This window comes from Panthera leo, chromosome D1, assembly GCF_018350215.1.
Source record: "Panthera leo isolate Ple1 chromosome D1, P.leo_Ple1_pat1.1, whole genome shotgun sequence".
In the NCBI taxonomy this organism is placed as follows: domain Eukaryota; kingdom Metazoa; phylum Chordata; class Mammalia; order Carnivora; family Felidae; genus Panthera; species Panthera leo.
In genome coordinates this window covers 48,458,798-48,483,510 of record NC_056688.1, presented here as the reverse complement: position 1 = coordinate 48,483,510, position 24,713 = coordinate 48,458,798, and the positions used below count along the sequence as shown (strand labels likewise).

Sequence of the window (24,713 nt, the reverse complement as noted above, 5' to 3'; positions counted from 1 at the left end):
GTATCCATAATCTAACTGGTTAGGTTGCAAATAAGAAAAAAATCTCAGACCTTTCACATTTTTTGACACTTATTCCCTTAATTAAACCTGTGCAACCTTCTTGCAGTGGCATCCCATTGCATTTAGGATCAAATTTCTGGCAACAACAACAAGAACAGCAATAACAGCTAATACTCAATGAATGCCCAACATTGCAATAAGCATGTTACATGTCATATAATCCTCACAACAATTCTAGGGGAGAAATATTACTTCTTAATAGCTGATACTTTGGTATTACTGCTTAAGAAGTGAAGAAACTGATGTGTACTTTTGGCTGTTCAGAAGAACCAAGGGGTCACTAATCACCTACCTGTAAAACAACTTCTCTCTTTTGATCTGGTTCTTACCCTCTCCTTTGGGTCTCTGCCTAAATGGGAATTAGAAAAGGCTTTCTCTTGACCATTCCTCCAGTTTTATTTCCTCATGGAACTCTGTTCCTTTCCTTTGTAGCACTTACCACAGTTTGTGTTAACTGTATGATTAATTAAGGGACTCTGTGATTGCTTATGTACTGTCTTCCACCTGATACATTCCTATGGGCAGAGGGATGAAGTATACTTTGTTCTCTAAAGCTTTTCTATGACAGGTGCTCAATGTATGTGCTGAATGAATGAATGAGTTAATTGTATATAATAAGGGACTGCAAATAGCCTAATATTTCTTTTGCACTGCAGTGATTTATTTTTGAGAGAGTGTGTGCACCAGCAGGGGAGGAGAAGAAAGAGAAGGAGACAGAGAATCCCAAGCAGGCTCTGTGCTATCAGCAGAGTCCCACGTGGGGCTTGAACCAATGAACCCATGAGATCATAACCTGAGCTGAAATCAAGAGTTGGACCTTTAACCGATTGAGCCACCCAGAAGTCCTTAAACAACATTGATTATTTCTCAAATATCCTGTAATGCAGCTATTTTTCCTTTACTGTAAAAATAGTAAATTTGTATTACTGAAATAAGTGAAACTCAAGGGCCTTGTCCCATGAGAAATTTCAGAGGCATTTTTAGACTCCATGGAATGCAGGCAGAATTGCAGAAAACACAGTGTAGAGTGGGTAATAAAAGAACGTAGTAATAAGCAGATATGTTTACCATGGATATTCCTGGTCATATACACATTTTATGGACCACTTATTGAGAGCTACATCATTTGAAATATTTTATCCTAATTGATTGTTAGGCACTACTACTCAATGTCTTAAATGCCTCATTGAGCTTTCATTATCATCTTCTGAGGGGTTGTTGCTTTTTACGTTTTAATGGTCTAATTCATCTTTTCCATAAGCCATTTGTACATCATCAACATTCTGTTATTCAGCTGTATAATAGGTGGGGTGGGCCAAATAATTCTGAGATGCAAATTTCCCCTTCAAAGAGCAATTTTAATAAAATTAATATTGTTTTACATTTTAAGAGCTCACAAAATAGAAACTGGGAGGAGTTTCATGAATAGCTGTATTTTGTTAGAAGTAAATTCAAGTTTCCAGGTTACTAATGGGAAGGTCGCTATATTCAAAGATAATGTTTGATACCCTGTACACAACTTGGAAAAGAGTAGAGCAGAGGAAAAATGCAATAGGACTGTTTATAATATTGTTGAGGGGGTGATCCTCATTAAAAAAGTTGAACATTCATTCATGCAAATATATTATTGGCTTGTACTTTTAGAGAAGCAGTGTGGTATGGATAGAACACAAATGGTAACAACAGTGGATTACACATATTGAGTGCTTACTATGCCGGCAATGCCAGGCACTTTGCATATTGCTCCTTAATCCTCCAGACAGTCTTTTTTTTTTTTTTTAATGTTTATTTACTTTTGAGAGACAGAGAGAGACATGGCACGAGTTGGGGAGGGGCAGAAAGAGAGACACAGAATCCAAAGCAGGCTCCAGGCTCCAAGCTGTCAGCACAGAGCCCGACACGGGGCTTGAACCCATGAGCTGCGAGATCATGACCTGAGCTGAAGTCGGACGCTCAGCCGACTGAGCCAGGTGCCCCAATCCTCCAGACAGTCTTAAAGGGACTTAAAGGGACATTATTCCCTCCATTTTGCACATGAATCTCACTGATGTTAAGAAACTTGTCTAACATCGTTGAGTCAATGAGCAGAAATGCTGTAACAAACAGAGAAACCAAAACCAACCAGACCAAATCAAAACTAGACTCAAAGATAAACAAAAAAAATTCCAATTCAGTCTGACTCCAAAATTTAACCACTTAATAACTACACCATCAGGATATCACTCCTAAAAGGGGTTTTAAAATATAGAGGATAGAAGATGGAAAGTGCAATAGCAGAGATACAGCAAAAATGCTATGAAATTGCCAGGAAGGAAGACCCTGTTTCCCTCAAGGTCTGCAGAGGAAAAACCAGAAAAGGCTACATAGAGGAGATGGCATTTGAAGATCTCGGACTGAGATTTTAGATGTAGAGACTGTGAGAGAACATTTAACGTGGGAGAAACAGCTTCAGAAACAAGGCATGAAAGGTAGGAAGATCATTCCAGAAAAGTAGAAAATAAAGCCATTCACCAAACACACTATATCCTAGACACTTGGGAATAAAATATGAATAAAACACAGCATAGTGGGGGATACAAGAAAACAAATTATTATTCAGTGTGATAACAGAAGCATATAAAAGATATGCAAGTAAGAGGATAGAATACAGAATGTGGGGGGGGGGGTGCCTGGGTGGCTCAGTGGGCTAAGCATCTGACTCTTAGTTTTGGCTCAGATCATGACTTCGAATTCTGTGTCAAGCTCCACCCTGTCAGTGCAGGGATTCTCTCTCTCCGTCTCTCTGCCCCTCCCCTGCTTGCTCTCTCTCTCCAAATATAAGTTAATAAACTTTATGAAAAATAATACAGAATGTGTGATCACAGGGCTTTCTTTGTTTCACAATGAAGTAATTAGGATGATGGCTGCCCTGGAGTAGATAAGAATTACCTTAAAATACCTAGATATCTTTTCTATTTCTCAAAAAGAAGGATAAGAGCATCTATTTCATAGGGTGCTTGTGAGGATCAAATGAATTAATAATATAATATGTTTAGTATAGTGTTGGCCCATTATAAGTGCTCAATAATTATCAGTTGTTATCATTAATATTACCCACATCACCCATAACTACTAATAAAAGAAAGAAAACCATGCTCAGGAGCAGTCGCAAAAAGTTCATGAGAAAGTTTTGAATTCCTTCCTGCTCCTGCATTCAAGACCCTACATTTTATAGTTGGTTCCAGGCTCATTTACTCAGGCCATGCACATGGTCCACTCTCTAAGCTCATTGAGACAACTGCTGCCAGCATCTCCACTCCTGTGTTCTCAAGGCAACCTGGACTTGTTGCTCTGTTACAGCAACTGTCATATTAGATTATAATGCTCTCCAGTCAAGTTTACTGGCACTTAAAGTGTAGTTCAAGTACCAGCAGCATCAGTACCTACCTCGTGCTTGTCAGAAATGGTGATTATTATTCCCAGTTACGTTTGAGAAATGTTAAAGTTTGAAAAGTTTGTCCTAGAATATGAATTCTCTGAGTTCAGGAGACACAGTTTTTATCTATGTATCCCATCTGGCAAAGAGTAGTACTGAACAAATGATCATGTAATGAATGAATGAATGAATGAGTAAATTCATACATGCTTTCTCATCTCCAACCTTTTTATTCAAGTCATCTAACCTTTCTTTCTTTTCATCATCATTGGACACCCCTTTGCCCCCCCATTATGTTTACTTTTCCACAGAAACTGATCCTGAACTTCTAACCAGTTGAGATCTTTTTCCTTAGAACCTTAGAGCACCATGTGTTGACTACATGTCTGTCTCTCTTCTTTATTTCTCTTCCTTCTGAACAACATGCACATATGAATACACACACTCATAAAAAAAACACAGAGTATATTTTCCTCTGCCTCATCCTCATCATGAACATTTGTCTTGGAAGTCAAAGATAGTGTCCTTTATTATCTTCCCATAATCACCCAACTGAGGCATTCCTAGCACAGTAATGTTTGCCCAATTTGTTGAATGAAAGATAATTGCACACAACTGTTAGGAGTAGGCCACTGGCCAGAGGACAGGACCCAATATGAAGCTTCTCAGCCTCTATAGACTTTACTTTCTAGCCTCACTCAAGTTATCAACATAAAGGAACTAAAGAAAATATAGGGTTTTTAGGTTACATAACATTTAGGAGATTCAGTGTAGAGTCCTAGAATGACAAGTGGAGTAAAAACAAGACCTTTCTTCTAGTAGGTCATTTGTTACTAGGTTGTTATGCAACATTAGGGAAGCCATTTTCCCTTTCCTGGGACTATTCTCCCATTTATACAAGGGGAAGTATTGAAACATAATTTCTGGAACTCCTTTTAGAGTCTATGATTCTATCTAGCTGCAAAGTACTCAGAAATAGTAATTAACTAGAGGAATGAGTAAAATAACTCCTGATGGTAAATTGAGTACCATCTCAAGCCAGACTGGTAGCACAGAGATTAACAATATGAACAATTGTCCAAGGCCTCAGTTACATTACTTCTGGTGAATAGTAAGGAAGCAAAGTCCTTTTGGGAAAAGCTGTAAGGTCACATTATGGGGAAGTAAAAAGTGAAAAAAGAGAATTTTTATAAATTATGGGTTGTTGTAAAACAAAGAAGTTCAACTAAGCTTTCAAATTTGCTGATGTCAATTTCAAATTTATGGTGAAAAGAAACAAGAAGATATTAAATATGTGAGCGAGGAGAAACCAATGCTGGACCAAATGAGAAACTACAAGGGTCATTAATTTTTATGCTTCATCAAAAGATTACTAGTTGAGGAAAAAAAGATTTTGATCCCTGGAGATAATATTGTATAGGGTTTTTGAATGTATCTCAGGTTTATCTTCTAGTCCAACCTTCCTCTGAAACATTTGATACAGGTCAATACCAAGTAAGCCTGGGAAGACTCTTTGCTGTTCCAGGGAAAGCAACCTCAATGTCTCCATGTCCCACTCATGCCCTAGAAAGTGATCCACTAGAGATTCTAATTAAATTTGCTATCTGAAGATGTGGGAGATGTAACTAATTATGCTAGGCTTTAAAAACGGGACAAAGAATTTTATCTGAGTCCTTTGTTAGTCATTAAATTAAATGAACAGTTTAGTAATAAACCCAACAGAGTAAGTCAACCGAGTGAAGTGGGATGCACACTACACCGAAGAGCTGGAGTGAAAAGGTGTCAAACCTGTGGGAAGACTGCAGCTGTTGAGCACTATAATGGACTATTTGAGCAGGTAATGTGCATTGAAAAAGTGCACGCACACACTCTGCTGTGACACAAGAAGAGAAGTCTGGTTTTAAGGAAGAAAGGTTTTAGAGCTCTCCACTGACAACCTCAAAGCCAACAACTTTGGAACTAAGAAAATATTTGGTTCATAGCTAGTGGTTTTACTAAGGTTTAATTCTTTTCCTGTAAAAGTGTCAAGATCCTGTGAGACATTAACATCAACTGGGCAGCTCCTGGAAGCACCATGGGGAACTAATTTTCCCTGTTGTTTCAATTTGTGCTACAAAAGACTACTCAGGGGGAAAAGTACAGTGATGTTAACTTACAGCAAATGGTGGTTTTCATACAGATACTTTAACAGTACATCCCAGTTGGTGTTGAAGCCCCTGCCAGCTGTCATTCCAGCAAAGATTACTGAAAGTAAAACACTGAGTATTTGAGTCCCTACTATGTTTGCCACTCTTCTAGGATTTAGGAACCAGGTAAAAATGAATACCAAAGACCTCTATATTCAAGAGGTTTACAATACAGTTAGTGAGACAAGAGTACAGAAGTGAATGATTTGTGAATAACACAAGACAATCTTTACTCAAGTGATAACTTGACCCAGAGTGGGGGATAACATGATATAACTTCAGAGAAGGTAGGAAGCCACACTGGGAGTTTTCAGGGAAAGGTCCATGGAAGTAGTAAATCCTTGGGCTAGATTTTGGTATAATAGAATTGGAAAAATCAGAGGAGAATGGAGAAAGCAGCTCAGTTTAGGGAAGGAAAGTGACACTAGAGAGAGCTGCCTGACTTGAGAAGTCAGTTAATGAGAATTCAAAACAAAGATGCAGGCTTGGTGTGAGAAAAAGAAATCTCTTATGTTATTATTGCTGTCACCATGGTTATTTTTGTCTCCAGGTTACAGCTTCATATTAGCAGAATTAAGAAGTTAAACCTACAATTTTCTACTCCTCATCATCTTCTCTTCAAGAGCATGTTTTTGTGAACTAAGGTCTTTCATTTTTTTTAAACGTGTGGGATTTTTCCTTTCTATTTCAGACCAGCTCCTCTGCATATACAGTGCTAATGCGTGACATTTAAGAATGCTGGTTTTACAGCACAGTTATCCTATCCATGTGTTACTGCTGGCCTCTGTTGCCACTGTAATTCTCCACTGCACTTTCTAACATGTTAGCCTCATGATATTTAATGATATAGACCTATAAAGTCACTTGACTTTTCTACCTAACAGAATCAAAGCTGCAAAAGAAAGTTCTTTCATAAGGCTAGCATTTTGTAACGAATCAACTAAAATATGGAGGGATCGATTTAGAGCAAAAAACCTTAGGGAACAAAATGACACTTTTTCTGCCTGTCTCTAAGTGAAAAGCAAAAGGTTTCTTTGGATGGTGCAATTATACAGTGTGTCTCCTTATCTTGGTGTTTTGAAAGTTATATAGAGAACTTTTTAACTTCTACCCCAAAGGTTATAATATAAGCAGTGTAGAGTAGTAGAAAGAAGAATTATTAAAACAGCCACAAACAAAGCATAAAAGCAAAAATAGCAATCATACATTGCATTTATGTAATGTGACTTGCTGGAGTGGGGCTGCTGACAGCAGATGAAAGCACCACAGCTACACTTAAAAAAAGAAAAAAGAAAAAAGCCATTGAACTATATATGAATTTTACTTTGTTAAACTGAGAGATGTGAAAAGTTATCGACAAATCCCAAAACCCAAAAATGTACATTAGAGTAACATTGTTTAACATTTATTTATTTATTTATTTATTTATTTATTTATTTATTATGTTTGAGAGAGAGTGAATAGGTTAGAGGCAGACAGAGAGGGAGACAGGAAATCCAAAGCAGGCTCCAGCTCCAAGCTGTCAGTGCAGAACCTGACATGGGTCTCAAACTCACAAACTGTGAGATCATGACCTGAGCCGAAGTAGGACGCTTAACCAAATAAGCCCCCCAGAAGCCCCTAAAGTTATGTTGTTGATGATTTCTATGATCAAATTTATGACTGAGTTGTCTTATTTAAGATCTATCTTGTTTGGGCATTCAATGTGTCAGGCCTATATTCTGCAAAGCTTAGACCCAAAGGCTTTTGGAAAGAGAGAGTCCACAGTCAAAACTGCAAGTTGGAACCAACCAGATATTTAAAAACAGAGTCTACTAAAGGTTGTGGATGGGACAGCAAACAAAAGCACACCAAAAAGAGTGCTAACTGATTTAAGAGGGTGACTGCTGTGCCAGGAGCACACGGTGACAGGAATGATTTAAATACACAATTCCGGAGACAATCCCACATGGAAGTTTCTCAAGTTAAGGATAAGAATACAATAACGATAATCTATTATCACCATAGTTTCACAAAATAAAATATATTTAGCACTAGAGTTAGAGGAGGTTCATACTCTCAGGAAGGATTCTTCCCAAGGAAGGGTAGAAGGCAATCTAATACTGATATATGTATACAATGCAAAGTCCTTTTCCTGTATTTTGCTTCAGACCAGTAGAAATTAGACGATGAACCAGCACCAGCCTATGGACTTGAATTTGAGAAAACTCTGACTTCAAGAATTTCCAAAAGTATTGGAATTGTGTAGAAGAGAATGTTTTATTGTATGTCTATAGCTTTATCAATGGTTAGGAAACAGCTTAACAAAGCAATTTAAGTAGTGGAAAGAATAAGGCAAAGAGGGCTCTAATTATATTCAAGAAAGACCTATTTCATTTCAAATTAAATGTAATAATTGATCCCATTATTAATATCCTGTGCCCTCTGCAGCACCTACTGTATGAGATTCTATTGTTTTCCTGTCTGCTGTGGGCTCTTCTGTAAGATTGAATCCCTTTTGGGAAAGGGCTATGTCTAATTTATCTTTATATTCCCAATGAACAGCACAAAGCCTATCACAGGCTCATTAAATATAGGGCTCTGTAAATATTTATCAGATACATAAATTCATAATGATTTAAATAATTTTTATTGTCTTTTTTTTAAAATCAAGAGTTAATACTTGTTAGGTATATTTCTGGACACCAAGAATACTGGAAATAATTAACACATGGTGCCTGAACTCAAGAGGCTCAGTACAGCTGATAAGACAGACAAGGAAATCAAATAGTCCTAACAGTAATAATTTAGACTGAATTCTATAGCTTTAGAAACATGGAGGAGGACTCCGCTACCCAGGCTGAGAGCATCAAAAAGAGGCTTCCAGTGGTACCACACAGGATGTGTTTTCTGGGCTTGTAGTTCCCCAGGTCAAGAGATCTTATGAGTGGTGGCTGGCACTGAGATGTCGAGGTGAACACTACATGTGCTTGTTTAGAGAGAAGGAGTTTAAGAATGGGAGAAACATGAGTCAGGACCTGAAGATATGGAGACACTATTATCTTTTTTTTTTTTTTTTCTTTTGGGAATGGCAAAAGGAGTGGATCTGAATGAAAGGCAGGCATGTGAGAGGATTAGTCAGGGCAGGGACAAAATCAGATGTGTAGTATAGAAGGCTCCACATGGGCTACAGTGTGGTGAATAGCTCAAAAGTACAGACAGCTTGTGGTGGAGGCTAGCTGGTAATTCAGATGAGCAATGATTCTAGATGGATCTTGAGTGGAGGCAACAGGGAAAGACTGTGGAGCAATTATTCAAGAATTCAAGGTATAAATCATTCAAGAATTAAAGATATATTGATAGGACACTTAGAGATCAACTTATGGTAAAGCAGTAGGAGGAATCTAGGAAAATGTCTTGGTGCTAGAACCATTAAGTACTGAGTTTATTACTTGGCAGGCACTTTTCATGTATAAGCTCATTAATCCCTCATAACAACTCTGTGAGATAAATACTTTTATTATCTTCTTGTTACAGATCCAAAAACTAAGGCATAGAGAGATCACATAGCTAGTGAGGAGTAGAGCCAGAATTTGAACCTAAGCACATGCTCTTAACTGCTACTCCAGATTATTAATAGTCGTTATACAGTGGATATAACCACAGACAACAATCTAAAAATAAAGATGATAAGTGATTTTTGAGGTGTCTTAGGGCATTTGAGGATACATGTCTAGTAGGTATAGAGATGGATGAGGATGGAATCAATGAAAGATCTGGCTGCAGATACAGAGATGGGAGAAACAAGCACGTATTGGGAACCCCATCTGTGGACATGAAAGTATTGTGTCAGGAAGGGTATACTGAATCGAAAGAGAAGGCATTGCTGGTGGAATGGACAAATAAGTGGTGAGGAGAAGAGATGATGTCTAAGGACAGGGATGAGAGAAAGTTGGAAATGTAAGAAGAATCACGAGTCTGGAAGTGGAATTATAGAAGTTAATAATAATAAAAAAAGCTTCCATGAAGAAGTAATAGAGAAAGTGTACAGAAGATACAACATGATAAGGACTAAGAAGTTTCCATTGGATTTAGAAACAGTTTTAGTGATGTTGGTGAAAATAATTTCAGTGGAGGTCTAGGGTGACACTTGGCTACAGAGCTCAGAGGGTTAGTGGATGAAAGGAAAACAGAGTGTAGACAATTCCTCTAGTTGGGAAGGAGAGTTTTAAGGATTGTTTTTTGTTTTTTGTTTTTGTACAATGGGATGAGGGCTGAGGTCTAGTAAAAGCATATGGAACTGGGTTCAGATGTCAGCTCTGCTAGCTATTAGTTTCATCAGTAAAGTAGGGATAAAAATACTTTCTTTGCAGATTTATTTTGAGTATTAGTGATTATGCTTATAGAACACCTAACACACAAAGTTCGTACTTAGTAAATAAGAGCTATAGCCCTATTAAAAATGTGAAAAGTCTAGAGGTGCCTTGGTGGCTCAGTTGGTTAAGTGCCTGACTTCAGCTCAGGTCATGATTTTGCAGTTCATGAGTTCGAGCCCCACGTCGGGCTCTGTGCTGACATCTCGAAGCCTGGAGCCTGCTTTGGATTCTGTGTCTCCCTCTCTCTCTCTGTCCTTCCTGCTCATGCCCTTGTCTCTATCTCTCTCTCAAAAATGAATAAACTTCAGGAAAAAAACTTTAAAAAATGTGAAAAGTCTAAAGACCTCTAAAAATCCTCTGCATAAATACTGAGTTATCTGTCACAGGGTAGGAAAACCACCTACATTTTTAAGTGTGCTTTCTGTTATTTTTGTCTGAATATTTGATGTCATAAGGACATAATCTTAGTTTCATGTTGCTATATAAATTTTTTAACTTTTAAATGGGAATTTTGACAGCATTATTGAGATATAATTCACATACCATAAATTTACCCGTTAAAGTGAATCGTTCAGATTTTGGTATATTAATAGAGTTGTGCAACCATCATTACAATCTAATTAAATTAAAAAAAAATTTAATGTTTATTTATTTATTTTGAGAGAGAAAGAAAGAGAGAGCAGGGGAGGGGCAGAGACAGAGGAAGAGAGAGAATCCCAAGCAGATTCCTCCTGTCAGCGCAGAGTCCAACACAGGGCTCGATCTCACAAACCATAATAAGATCATGACCTGAGCTGAAATCGAGTCAGACACTTAACTGACTGAGCTACCCAGGTACCCCTTAAAACATTTAACTTCCAAAAGGAATTCCATACCTGTACCAGGCACTCAGTTCCTGCTGCTCCCCATCCAGCTCCACACAACCACTAATCTACTTTCTGATTCTGTAGGTGAGCCCATTGTGGTCACTTTATATAAATGGAATCACAGAATGTGTGGTCCTCTGTGATTGGCTTTTTTCATTTTACATGTCTTCAAGGTTCATCCATGCTATAGCATATGTCAGTACTTCATTCTTTTTGTTTAAAATTTTTAATGTTTAGTTTTGAGAGAGAGACAGAGAATGTGTGGGGGAAGGGCAGAGAGAATCTGAAGCAGGCTCCAGGCTCTGAGCTGTCAGCACAGAGCCCAATGTGGGGCTTGAACTCACAAACCGTGAGATCATGAACTGAGCCGAAGTCAGATGCTTAGCTGACTGAGCCATTCAGGCACCCTAGTACTTCATTCTTTTTTCTGGTTGAATAAAATTCTGGTGTATGGATATATCACAGGCTACTTCTCCATTTGGATTGTTTCCACCTTCTGGTTATTATGAATAATGCTGTTATGAACATTGTTTACAAGTTTTTTGTAGACATATGTTTTCATTTCTCTTGGGTTTACACCCAGCAGCAGAACTGCTAAGTCTGAATGGTGGATTCTTAAATTTAGGTTTTTACTGACAAAATTTAAAAATGATTATAAACAATAAAAACAATTTAGAGTTGTATGAAGTAAAAGGCAACAAATTTCTTTCCTCATTCCAATCATACTGCCCCATGGTAAATACTGTTATCGTGAAGTTACAGTTCTGTTTCCTTCTAGGCTTGGTATATGATATGTAATATTTCTTAGCCTGAAACATTCTGGAAGACTGTGTTATAATTACATGCTGGCAGGGGAGAAAAAGCACTGGCTCCTGACGTCTCTGATCAAAGTCCTGGATCCACTACAAGGTATTTGTGTGACTCTGAGACCTTGGGCAAGTCTCTTAATTTTGCTGGATGTATTTTCTCAAAAAACTAAGTATTTGGATGCAATCTTCTCTAACCCTTTCCTTCAATAAAGCATTCTATGATTTAATGATACCGAGGGCCGTGAGGATATACTATTAGCTTTGAGTTTATTCACAACACGTGTTGCTTTCAATTTCTTTTTCTTTAGAATCAGTATAAGGAATATTGGAGGAAGGGAATGGCGATTACCCTCACCTTGCCAAGCACTGACATTTACTCAGCATGCTAAGCAAACTTTCAGAGTGACTGGTGCTGAAAATAAAGTTCTTTTGCAAGTCTTAATCTGTGCCTTTTCCATCTTCTAAGTTTGTTGAATTGATTTTTGTTTTATTACCTTTCACAGGGTCAATCAGACTTGTTGAGAGGTTTGCTTACTATGGACTTTGATCCCATTTATGAAAGTCTAGCAGTGCACATTTCAATGACCCAACCCATCTAAGACATGTTTGAGGCATCCACATATGATGTGCCTCTCCAAAGCATCTGGAATCAACATATGTAGAGTACAAATGAAACAGACCTTAACAAAAAGTAGACAATACCTGGTACAGTGCACAAGAGGTGGGACAAAGAAAATCTGTTGCTGTGGCTTAACTCAGAAATCTCAGGGGAAAAAAAAAACTGCATGCATCACCTTTTCCTGAGACAATAAATGTGAAATATGATCTAGAGGTTCTTCTCCAACTACCAACTCTTCCATGCATTGCCCTCAGCCTACAGAAGAGCTTTCACTATATGTGAATTCCCCCTTTGAAATGTGAGTCATTGTTCTAGGTGAACACCCACCATTCGTCATTCCAATGAATGTATACTAAGTGATCTTGTGTCACATGGACAATACACAACATGGTTCTTACCCAAAAAGAAGTCACAGAGAGACACCTTGTTTTCATGTTACACAGAGTTATTACTAGAGGACATGTGTGAATTGACTTGGAATGTTCTTGAGGTTCATTAATCCCCTGGCCATCATGGGATGGAGGTGCATGAAGAATAATTAAAGATCATTTGCAAGCTCCTCATTTAGTAGCTGACTTTGGATGTAGCAAGAAGAAAGGAAGGGTCTGAAGACCGCAACAACTTGAGAGGGTAGATGTGGGGTTAGAAAGAGCCTGAGTCTTGGACATATGTAGATTTCCACTTGTTGACCCTGGGAAACAGAGGGGACCCCTTGGTTCTCCACAAGAGAGGTCTCATTGAGCAGTTTTTGAAGGACATGAAATACATTAAAAGGTAGTTTAGAAACAAGGGAGAGAAGAAGCCAACACTATATGCCTAGATGGAGATTCAGGAAAGACAACTGGTAATGTAGAGTTGTGGTTTACAGGAGGTCTTTGACCAGAGGTTTAAGGAAGCCTTGGACAATTAGATGCTAGCAGATGCCTGACGCATCACTGGAGAAGGCATCCATCCCCCTCCCCATCCTGATTCCCCACAGTCACTAACCCCATCCCTCCTATTATACTTTTTTAACTTTGGGGTTTTAAAAAGTAGATCATCTTCTGAAAAAAAGTTTGGTGTTCCAGAAATGGAATATTAAAGCTCCTCAACCAAGAAAAGTCTGTCTTTTTGGGTCTCTGCTGGGGAGAGTCTGGATTAGAGGTCGTTTTTATGGGCTGCAAGGGTCTTGGAAAAAAAGGTTCCAATATGAAAACCAGGTCAGGGAATCTGACTGGGACAGGAACAGAGCTGCTATGGATGACAGGAGGCGAAACAGGGATGGCAACAGTGCCTGCCACACACTGCCCAGTGGCTACAAGTCTGACCTAGGCAGAAAGAGCCAATGTGGACAACAGTGGAAACGGAAGGGTGAAGACAGTGATAAAGGTGAGGAGACTAAATTGCTTAGGAGTAATGGGAGTTCTGAGGGGAAACTGTGGGAAGAGGCTGTATTGTAAAAGTATGGAAATGGTTGTCCAGGATGACTCATGAGTCATCAAGAGACTGCAAAGAAGGAGAGGAGAGTCTCACAATTCTGGCATTTATACTGTTGGGAAGCCAGTCAGAGACTTGTTTTTTTTTCAGTCACAAAACCCCTTCCCTCATACCCAATGCAGCCTATGGCGTCCTTACAAGGACCACAGATTCCAGTGATAGCAAGATGTAAGAACTTATCAAGTAACCTATCATGTGAGAATGGGGAGAGCTGGAAGGAAATCTGAGCTGTCACTTGACCTTCAGATTTCACTTGAGAAAGGTGAATGCCTGAAAACCTATAAATACAAACCTGTAACTGGAGAAATAAGGATGAAATAAAAGGAGAAATAAGGATGGGTCCAAAATAAATAAGGTCCAAGTCTAACTAAAATTCACATACATTTGAAAAATGCAATCCATAATAAATTTCTAGGCTTTTTTTTTTAACATTACCAGTGGCTGTCAGTTATATCCACAAAAGAAACCCACTGGGCCCAGTGGTCCCTAAATCTGAGAGTAGGGTTGAACTATGTTGGATTATCTATCCCCACAAGTACCAACTGTATAATAGGCACTTAATACATATTTGTGGTCTGAGTCACAGTTTCCTCATTTGGAACACAGAAAGGTTGGAAAGAACAAGATCCTTGTAATTATGGCAGAGGCATAAGAAAGGAAGCAGAACGTTAGAACGAATTTGTGAGAGACTGAAATAACAAAGATAAATGAGATTCTCCTTTTTTAGCCCCATTCCCATCCTCAGCCTTGGCCAATCCTTCTGTTGGTCAGGTTGTTCACTATAACACTTGGGCACGGGAAGGAGCAAGGGTTGAAATTTCACCAGAACTCTGTTTATCATGTCACATTTGGGTCCTGGAACATTTTGTCCTTTCTTCTGAAGAAGGGGAGACTTTTTAACATTTTGCTTTACATGAACTCTTTTTTTTTAATATGAAATTTATCATCAAATTGGTTTCCATACAATACCCAGTGCTCATCCCAACAGGTGCCCTCCTCAATGCCCATCACCCACTTTCCCCTCCCTCCCACCCCCCATCAACCCTCAGTTTATTCTCAGTTTTTAAGAGTCTCCTATGGTTTGACATTTGAACAAAGGCTCTGCCTTGATTAGAGAGGCTTAGTATACCCTCCTCCCTTTTCAAGCAAACCATAAAAATCCTCTTTACCCTCTGATGTATTCATTTTCTCCGGAAGAGAGTGATTTTAGGTTTTAGTATTCAATTTGGAACACACATCCCTGCTGACTTAAAAAACCCTGTTCAAGAGATCCTTTAAACTTCATATGAGCTTAAGGTCTACAAAACTGAATTAAAGAGTTGAAATGGAAGATTTACTTTCTCTGCTCTGAGAGGTAAATTTTGATCCCTTAATCAAAACAAAATTCTGCATTCTAAAATACTTAGATCTCTATATAAATATAAGTAGTCTTCCACAGCCCTTCCTCCCATAGGGCCAACCCTAAAATTTCATCTCCCTTTACAAGTTACTGGACTCAACATCAGGCTATGAATGAGAACAGTTTTTTATAATAGTCCCTTCATAAGAATTCATTCGCCTTTTAGCCTAAGGTATCTACTTAGGGTCACATAATATATCTATGTGTTTAACACACACACACATGTTAGCAATGGTAATGTTAATGGGGGCACTTTATATTTATTTGGCATTGCTTTTAGCACTTTACATGCAACCTCATTAAATCCTTACAGAAACCCCATGAAATGGATACTACAATTACTGTTATTGTATAGATGAGGATACAAAAACCCAGAGTAGTTGTCATTTTCTCCAGTTTATACAACTGGGGAGTTAAGGAGGCAGGATAACCCTAACACTCTAATTCTACAGTGCACATTCTTAACTATATAGTTATCTATCACCTTATCTGTCTATCTGATTTTGACTATATTTAAGTGAGGTGTACTTTTTTTATTTCTCAAACAGAATATATTGAAATTTGACTACAGTTAAATGAGGAGTACTTTTTTCTCAAACAGAATTTAATACTTGAGGAATGTTATGTGTGATAAGAACAACATTCAGTGAATATTGATTACCTTTGAAAGCCCTGATTCTAGTACCAGCCTGCTTAAATTCAAATTCTATCTATGTGAACTTAGGTCACTCAATCTCTCTAGACCAAATTTCTTGACTTGCAGAATGGGGATGATAACAACACATGTCTTCCAGGATTGCCATGAGGACTAATGGGCTAATGTGTATAAAGTGCATCCCGGCAGGTAATAAGATTATATAAATAACAGTGACTATTTTCTTCTTCTTCTTCTTCTTCTTCTTCTTCTTCTTCTTCTTTTTCTTCATCACCATCATCATCATCATCACCATCACCACTATTACTACTAATAATACATGCCACGAACCATTTTTGGCACAGGGAATGCAAAAGTAAATGAAAAAACCAAAAAATCTCATCTAATAAAATTAACGTTCTAAGTGTTAGGTCCTGATGTGCTTAGTTGCAACTAACTCATCCCACTGTTTGCATTTGCCAAAATATGCACCATAATTTTTCTATAAAATTGGAATAATCACACCTACCTCATAGGCTGTTGTGAAGATAAAATGAGTTAGTACATACAAAAATATGAAATAGTGTCTAGCACATAAAAGTACTCACTACATGTTAGTGGTTTTAATTAACATCTCTGCCATGGGTGTTAAGGCTTAATGTTACTCTCTTGATTCTTTCTGAGTTCCTATAATCTGTTGCTATAGTGATTTTGCACAGCATTTTCTCACAGCTACTTTGCCTCCAGAGAGGATTGCTTTAGAAATTATGCGTATTCTTCAACCTCTTATTGCTACTCAATAACATAATGGTTACAAAAGAAAATATAAAGACTGCTCCCCAAACACAAAAAATACATACTTAAACTAAGGGGAAATATTCACAGCATCTCAGATAAATAATCTGGCTTTTTTTTTTATAAAGCAACTAGATTGTTTCAATACAGAGTTATTTGAATATCACAGAATAGGAATTTTGGAATCAAACCAATCTGGGTTCATTTTCCAGCTCTTCTGATCCTCCTACTCTCAACCGACCGGGTGTGTTATGAAGAGTAAATGAGAGCTTTTGGAACAGGGTGAGTTCTCTGCTTTCCTCCCTCATTTACACTTATAATGTAATTTTAAATGCACTTTAAAAACTTTTCTTTTGAATTCTTAATGAAAGAACGTCTCTTCCCTGACAATAATAATGAAAAAAAAAGAGTGAAGGGCGACAATAAATGGCATGTTTTTAAAAAATGTATCTACATACATACAGAATGCTTTAAATTAAAAGCAAGGGGTGCTTTTTTCCAGTGTGAACCCATGCATATATCACTTCGTGGAAAGAAGAAGCTATAACATGAAATGTGGGAACAGCAGCCTCTGTAACTTTGTGGGAGTCAATTAATCTCCCCTTATTTTCCTTAATTCAAATTGGACTTAGTGATCACCTACTTCAAAAAGGCAGTGGAGGCCTTTGAAGAAGCTGCTGAATAAACCGGGAAGGGGCTGTGCCTTATGAGCCATGCCCCAGAGGGTTTCCTCTCCAGGTTTTAATTAAAAATGAAGTTAAGAATTCTTTAAGATTATATCAGCCTTTTAAGGGCATAAGAAGGTCAATGATTTGTTAAGTGTCTTTTTTTTTTTTATGGTGCTATTTCCCAGATTAAATTTTTTTTGCATAAAAATTTTTATTTTTTTAATTTTTGCATATATGTATATATATGTGTCTGTGTATATATATATATATATATATATATATGTATATATGTGTATATATGTATATAATTTATTGTCAAATTGGTTTCCATACAACACCCAGTATTCATTCCAACAGGTGCCCTCCTCGATGCCCATCACTCACTTTCCCCTCTCCCCCACTACTACATCAACCCTCAGTTTGTTCTCAGTATTTAAGAGTCTCTTAAGGTTTTGCTCATTCAATTCTCTTTCAGGATCTGCAGATTGGTGGTGGAGTGCATAGGCAATGTGGAGGACGAGTGTGAAGCCACAGTGTGCATGTGAGAGAAGGAGTAAGCCTCCGCGGGAGCGTAAATTTGGGTGTGGGTGTGCCCTGGTTAGAATCCTGGCCCCTCCTCGAACTAGATCAAAACCCACACTCTGCAAGATTGTTGGGGTTCTTAGAAACAATGAGATGGGGTGCCTGGGTGGCTCAGGCGGTTGAGAATCTGACTTCATCTCAGGTCATGATCTCACCGTTTGTGGGTTCGAGCCCAGCATCAGGCTCTGTGCTGACTGCTTGCTCAGAGCCTGGAGCCTGCTACGGATTCTGTGTCTCCTTCTCTCTCTGGCCCTCCCCCACTCACGCTTTGTCTCACTCTGTTTCTCAAAAATAAATAAATGTAAAAAATTAAAAAAAAAAGAAACAATAAGGTATATCTGTAAAGTGTCTAGCTACTAATCTGTTTCAGAGAGGGTTATTTTGTCTATATTCCTGAAAAGGCACATGCAGGATAGATACTGCTACCTGAGTAGATAAAAAGGAAAATTATCTCATAGAAGCATGAAGTCACATATAGCTTTAGACATATGCCACATTTTACAGGGAGCCTATACATGTATTAATAAAAGGAAAAATATGTGACTTTGCCTATGGTAACAAGAAGGATTGCTGCTAAGAGTGATAAAATCAGCATCAACAGCTTTCTTATGGTCTCAGGGGATTTACCTATGCCAACAAATATTTTTCACCTCATTTGTGATAGCACTAAACATAAATATAGATGAGCAAAAGGCTTGAAAACAGAATGAGCATATGGAAACAATTAATAATGACTAATGTAGATAGTGCCTCGATGAAAATTCACTTGCTCCATTTACCTTGATCCTTACAATAATCCTATGATGAGAACAGCACAGATAGAATTATCCTCCCCTTTCTGATGAGTGAAATGGGGTTCTGAGAAAGATGAAGGGGTTAGCTACATCCAAGTGACTAGTATGGCCAAAGGAAGGCCTCAAACCGAGACAGTCTGGACATATTTCCCCAGCTCCCCAATGCCATCAGGTTGCCACCACCTCAAAGAAGAGACCTTCTAGAATATTTTGCCCCCCTTTCCTTCCATTGAGTTTCCTTCTACAGAGAAGAGACCTTCTAGAATATGTTGCCTTCCTTTCCTTCCATTGAGTTTCTTTCCACAGAGTTTTACGTTTAAATACATTTATTGTGAAAAAAATACATTTATTGAGCACAAGAGTGCTCACTGTCTGAAAAGAGGTGATATAATCAGCTAGTGAATAACCCAAGCCAGAAAATTCTTGCCCTTGCAACAGTCAATCACTAAGTACCACCTATTTCATTTGTTAAATAATTCTGAATCCATTTATGTTTCTCTCTACAGATTCAGGTTAGTTCTTCATGATTTCAACTGTGGTGGATATGCTAACTAATCTCACTGCCTTCAGACACAGCTGACTGAGTGATTTTTCTAAAAACACAAATCAAATTATGTCCTTGCTCAGTTTTAAGTCTCTTCAACCAGCTCCTCACTGCTTGCAGGATAAAGTCAAAAATCTGCAGCTTGGCAAGTAAGGTCCTCTACAAACTGCAGCAGCCTGTGAACTGTAAAACTTCATCACCCATCCAACAGCCCTCAGCCACATGGTAACACCATGAGTCCCAGAGTGCAGTGTACTTTTATACACTGTGGGGCTTAACTCTGGTCTGCACTTCTACTTTGAACACACTTCTTCCCTCGCTGACTGAGGAGCTCAGTATCTTTCCGAAGACTTTAAGAAAATCAGAGCCAAAGTTAGATAGTTCCTACCCTTTTTACCTTTAGAGACTCATGTATTCTATTATAGCATTATTATATCTAGAAGTTATATCTGATTTTGGATTTACAGACTTCGAGACAGTTAAAAGATTAAAGGCCCACATAAATTTTCTATGATTTTGCAAGGAGAGAAAGCTTGCCAAAGACAGGCCACCATAACATATGGCTGAGGTCTTGAGAGACAAAGATACTGCTCTATGTTCCAAGGCTGGGAATGGCTTGCGGCTGCCAACTTTTTCTACAAAGGGAGTGACTTATACATGCATTCCAAGCTCTGTAGAAAATAGTTATAAGCTAGATTTGCAAATGGACCGCTGAGAAGGTAATGGTAAGTTTCCCATAAATAGCTTCTTACAAATATCAGGAATTGATAAAACAAGGTATGAGTGGAGAACATTTCTGTGTGTATGTGCACCTTGTGCAGAAGGGACAGTGTAAGATCATGCTTGTTCTATCACTACCTCTTACTCTAGTCTGATTTTAGTTACTTTAAGATTAGGAACACTACAGAAACTGAGAGCCTTTAGCCTATATACATCATAATGCACAGCAATGACTTCTTCATTTACATGTCTTTGAACTGTTTGAGGAAAAGGATGGATGGTATCTTATTCACCTTTGAGTCCCCAGCATCCAGGATAATGCCTGGAACCTAGTAGAAATCCCATGAATATATAATCTTCAATGAGTGAAGATGTGTTATGATCACATAATATCTCAGAGTCCACTTCCTACCCCAAATCTGCCAATATACTTTAGTCTTCATCTGTTCTATCTCAGTATCTGTATATCAACTACAAAACAACAATAATTAGGACCACCTGTGTGAAAGGACAGATGAAAATGTGCCATATGTATTGAGAAAACAAAAATAGTATTCTCCTTGCCCTAAGAATATCAAAAGCTGAATAATTTACCATTCTCCCAAGTAGAAAAACCAATTACAACATCAAAAACTTTTTTTTTTTAAGAGAAAGATGTACTGGATAAGCAGAAGCCCCACAGCAATCCCATTTGTGTTTCATAGAGCTCCAAATTTTAGTTTGATTCCAGGCTCTGGCTGTTTCTTGCTTTCATAAGGTCTGAAAAGTCAATTACTCTAAATATAATCTGCAGCCTTAGGAGCTGACACTTTGCCAAGTTGTTTATAGACTTTTCCTTTTCAACTTCTCTGTCTTCTTTTATATGATGTTACAGAAGTAATTGTGTATACAATTAATTCATTCCTGGATGTTTGCTATCAAATCAAAGTGCTGAAAATTTGGGTATTCTTATTGAAATGCACAGAATAGAGATGATTGGCTCCCCTTGCTTCTGCTGACTGGCCTCTATTCTTCTGAATGCTGATTAGGGATTAAGCTGGTGCACATAATAAGGGTGGTTTCACATGCTAACTTCCACAGGGCTAGCTCACATTCTAATCTATGATAGTAACATACATTCTAATCTACGTAGAGAAGATATACATTCATGAAGATAGTGGTTTGAGTTCCTTATCATTATAGAGTTGAATAAGAGCTTGTCTATCTAATTCTAAGTATTCATGTACCTCTGAGATTCTACAGATTATTAAGGTCACAGAGGAAAAAGCAAGCGATGGTGTCATAAATGGAACTAGAATCCTTGAACTTTTCCCTTGAATTAAAGGCTGCATTTCAAGAAACATGTGCTCAGAGTGGTGTTTTCTATTGCAGAGGAAGTCTATAATCTCTGAAAGGAATTACTCAGTTTTCAAGAAGAACAGTTACCTAATGCATTAATAATATACTGACCATTGAGATAATTTAAGATGAAAGTGCTCACACAAAGTGAGCTCTACTCTGCTCTTATTTGTGCCCATGCATAGATTCATTCACTTCTGGGGTTGTTTTATGTATCCAGTAAGACCTGAGTAAAGCACAGCTTTAACCATGATGTGTTCCCAAAACAGGGATCTGTCTGCTTGTCTGCAGATCTTGTTTCCATGTTTATTTAGTTGCTCGATAGCTTGGAGCTGCTGCTGTGCCAGACACTGTGCTAAGTGTTAGGGGGATAGCAGTGCACAAAACAGACATAATTCAACTCAGTGAGCTTGCAGCACAGAGTGTGAGATGGGAGTTTGGTTTTAAAATCATACAAATAAATGTATAATTATAAATTGCTTGAGTCTTATGAATAAAAAAAAAAGGAAGACAATATAATAGGGACCAGATTTTCTCTTTCAGGGAGCTTCTCTGAGGAAGTGCAATTGAAGCTTCCATCTAAGATGACCAGAAGTTAACAAGGCAAAGTGTAAGAAGAGCTTTTCAGTTTGGGGAAAGAGCATTTGTGAAGCACTTGAAATAAAAAGAGATTTAGTGCATTTTGTGAATGTGAATAGTGTGATCAGCAAAGGGAAGAGTGAAATGAGATGTTTAAGAGGCAGGCAAGGGCTAGGTCATGCAGAGCTTGGATGCTGTATTAGTGACTTTGCATTTTAGACTAATGCAAAAGAAGAGAAAGAGATGTGATCTGTATTTTTAACAGATCACCTGGGCTGCACTGAGCATAAATCAGGAGGACAACAGCAGCAATGGTGAGACCAATTAGGAGGCTATTTATTGTATGTAGGTGGGAGATAATAGAGGCTTGGGTTCAAGTGGTGGAAATAGACATAGAGGAATGTGAATAGACTGGAGATACATTTGGAGGTAGAATCAATAGGACTTGAAGACAGATTGGTGGGTGAGAGGGAGAAAAGGTTTAGGTATGAATCTCAAGTTTTGGCTTGAATAATGAGATGGGTAAATGTGCCATTTGCTGAGTTGGGCAAGTGTGAAAGGGGAGCAAAGTGGGGTGAAGTCAAGAATTTCAGTGTCAGTGTATTGATGACAATGCCACTAAAATGGGTGCATATATGTATATATATGTAGATGATTATATATGTAAATGCGTGTGACTTCTTTTTTAAATGAAGGATAAACTATGGAAGAAAAAAGAAGGAAGAGGAAAAAGAAGGGGACAGAATTAGACTAGAAAATAGAATTCCCAGTGGGGTGATGGAGGGTGAGGGTTGGAGACTGGTATATAGGATTACTGCAGGTATGTAATTTGAAAAAGACATATTCCACATTATACCATAATTTATCTCAATTTGGGAAAAACACAAAAAGAAACCCCATAGTCTTCATAATATAAATTACAGAAAGTAAACTGAACAAGAATTATATCTGGTAGATCTACATAAAAGGTGGATTCTGCAATTTGCTTATTGGTGAGTTTTAAGAGAGGGATGCATCAAAATTTCCAGTAGGATGCAAGAAATGCAACTTTTAGGGTTATCAAAAAAAAAAGCATGGATTAAAAAAAAAAGATCCACTGACACTGAGTCAGAAGGGAGATGAGAAGGCAGGATAAAAATAGAGACAGGAGAGAAAAAGTTAAATGGGTGGAGAATTTTTCCAGCAAGCAACAATGTCTCTGCCATCAGGCCTATGCTGATGCAGGTGCTAATGAACCCCTGGGTTTGAATCCCAGCCCTGCCACTTGGTCCTAGATGATCTGGGGCATGTCAGGTGATTTCCAAGCCTCGATTTCCCTACTTGTAAAATGAAGATATTGATAACATCTGTCTCATAAGATGACTATCAGGGTTACAAGAAATAAATCTTAAGAAGTACTTAACAAAATGCCTGGCACAGAGGAGAGCTCAGTAAGTGGTAGCAGACTTTGCACAGCTGATTACAGATGCCTAAATACCAGGAAGTCATTATTGTAGGTGTGTGTGCGTGCGTACCTTCTCACTTCCCTATGGCTATAGTATCTTGGCCCTCTTTGTATCAAAATTGTCTGGTTCAATGTATCAAGAAGTAGTGTTTATAATTTGTTAAAAATATAAGAAGATTTAATTAATATTTATAAAGCATTTTTAAATGCTGTTAGGCTTTAATTGTTACAAATTAGGGAAAATGCCCTAGCTGATTATGTAGCCAAAAATGTTTTCTCATGTATGTCTAGAGATGTTATGTATAATTAAATTTGTTATTTAACTGCTCTAGAAAGACCAATAATTGACTTTTAACTTTTTCTTTGGAAAAAAACAAAAAACAAAAAACCAGAGATGATGTTCTAAGGAGACCCTCTTGACCTATCCATTTGCACTTTGAATTACTCCAAAATGCATATTTTCACAGTCCTAATTGTATTATGAAGACATATAAAGGTATTCTGAGAACATAAGTAGATAAGCACCTCATTATATGTAGGAACATCATGATTGAGATCTCCTGATTTAAACAGAATTGGAAGTACCTTATGGAACACCAGATTCTCCTTTTATTATTGTCCTCTCTCTGGGAATTTGACAATTGTGTAAAGATGAGGTTTTCTTATTTAGGATACATATACTTTAGAATACTGATGCAGACTCATACTCCACCTTTAGACTTAGGATGGTTTGTTTACAAAGTTGTGGAAAGACTCAAAACATTCTAAGTCAAATCTGAACTCAGCATTTATTTGCAAAATCATACTGAGGGCAACGAGTTAACTTCTTTAAACTTTTGTTTTCTTATATAAAATGGTAGTAACTAAATAAAGAGAATGTGGTAAATACCTACTGTAACATACCATAAAGGTTAAAATTCTTTGTGGTTAGATACAACCAGCTAATTCTGTAGTTTGGGGCAAGATGTTTAATGCCTTAAGGAGGCAACTGAGTAGTGGTATTAATTTAATATTTTTGTTAAAATATTAAATGGCAATAACAGTACCTACTTCTTAGGCTTTGTTATGCCTGGAGCATAGTAAGTGCTTATTAAGCATTATTTTATTAAAAAAGCACTGTGTACATGCTCTTTTATGCTTCTGTATGAGGAAAATAGAACTAATTAAATTCCAAAATTAATTCTTCTGGAAAAATATAGTTAATACCTTTTTAAAAATGCATGGGAACCAAGAACATTTGGAATATCATGTGATCATGTCTGAGTGCTCTGTGATCACACCAGGGGGGGAAAAAAGGCAATGTTCTTAATTTCTCCCATTGCACCAAAGGAGCAGAACATCTCTCCACCGAGGAAGATGTCACGTGCAAGAGAAGTGAGCAGAGGTGGATTCTACCCATTCATCCTTGTGGAAGCACATGCAATTCGAGA

At 37.8% G+C, this 24,713-nt stretch overlaps 1 protein-coding gene across 3 annotated transcripts in view; it reads right to left on the bottom strand.

The window, feature by feature from the left end:
• Positions 1–24,713, bottom strand: part of LOC122201112 (disks large homolog 2-like) — a 1,368,059-nt gene that overhangs the window by 419,992 nt on the left and 923,354 nt on the right. The window lies entirely within an intron of this gene.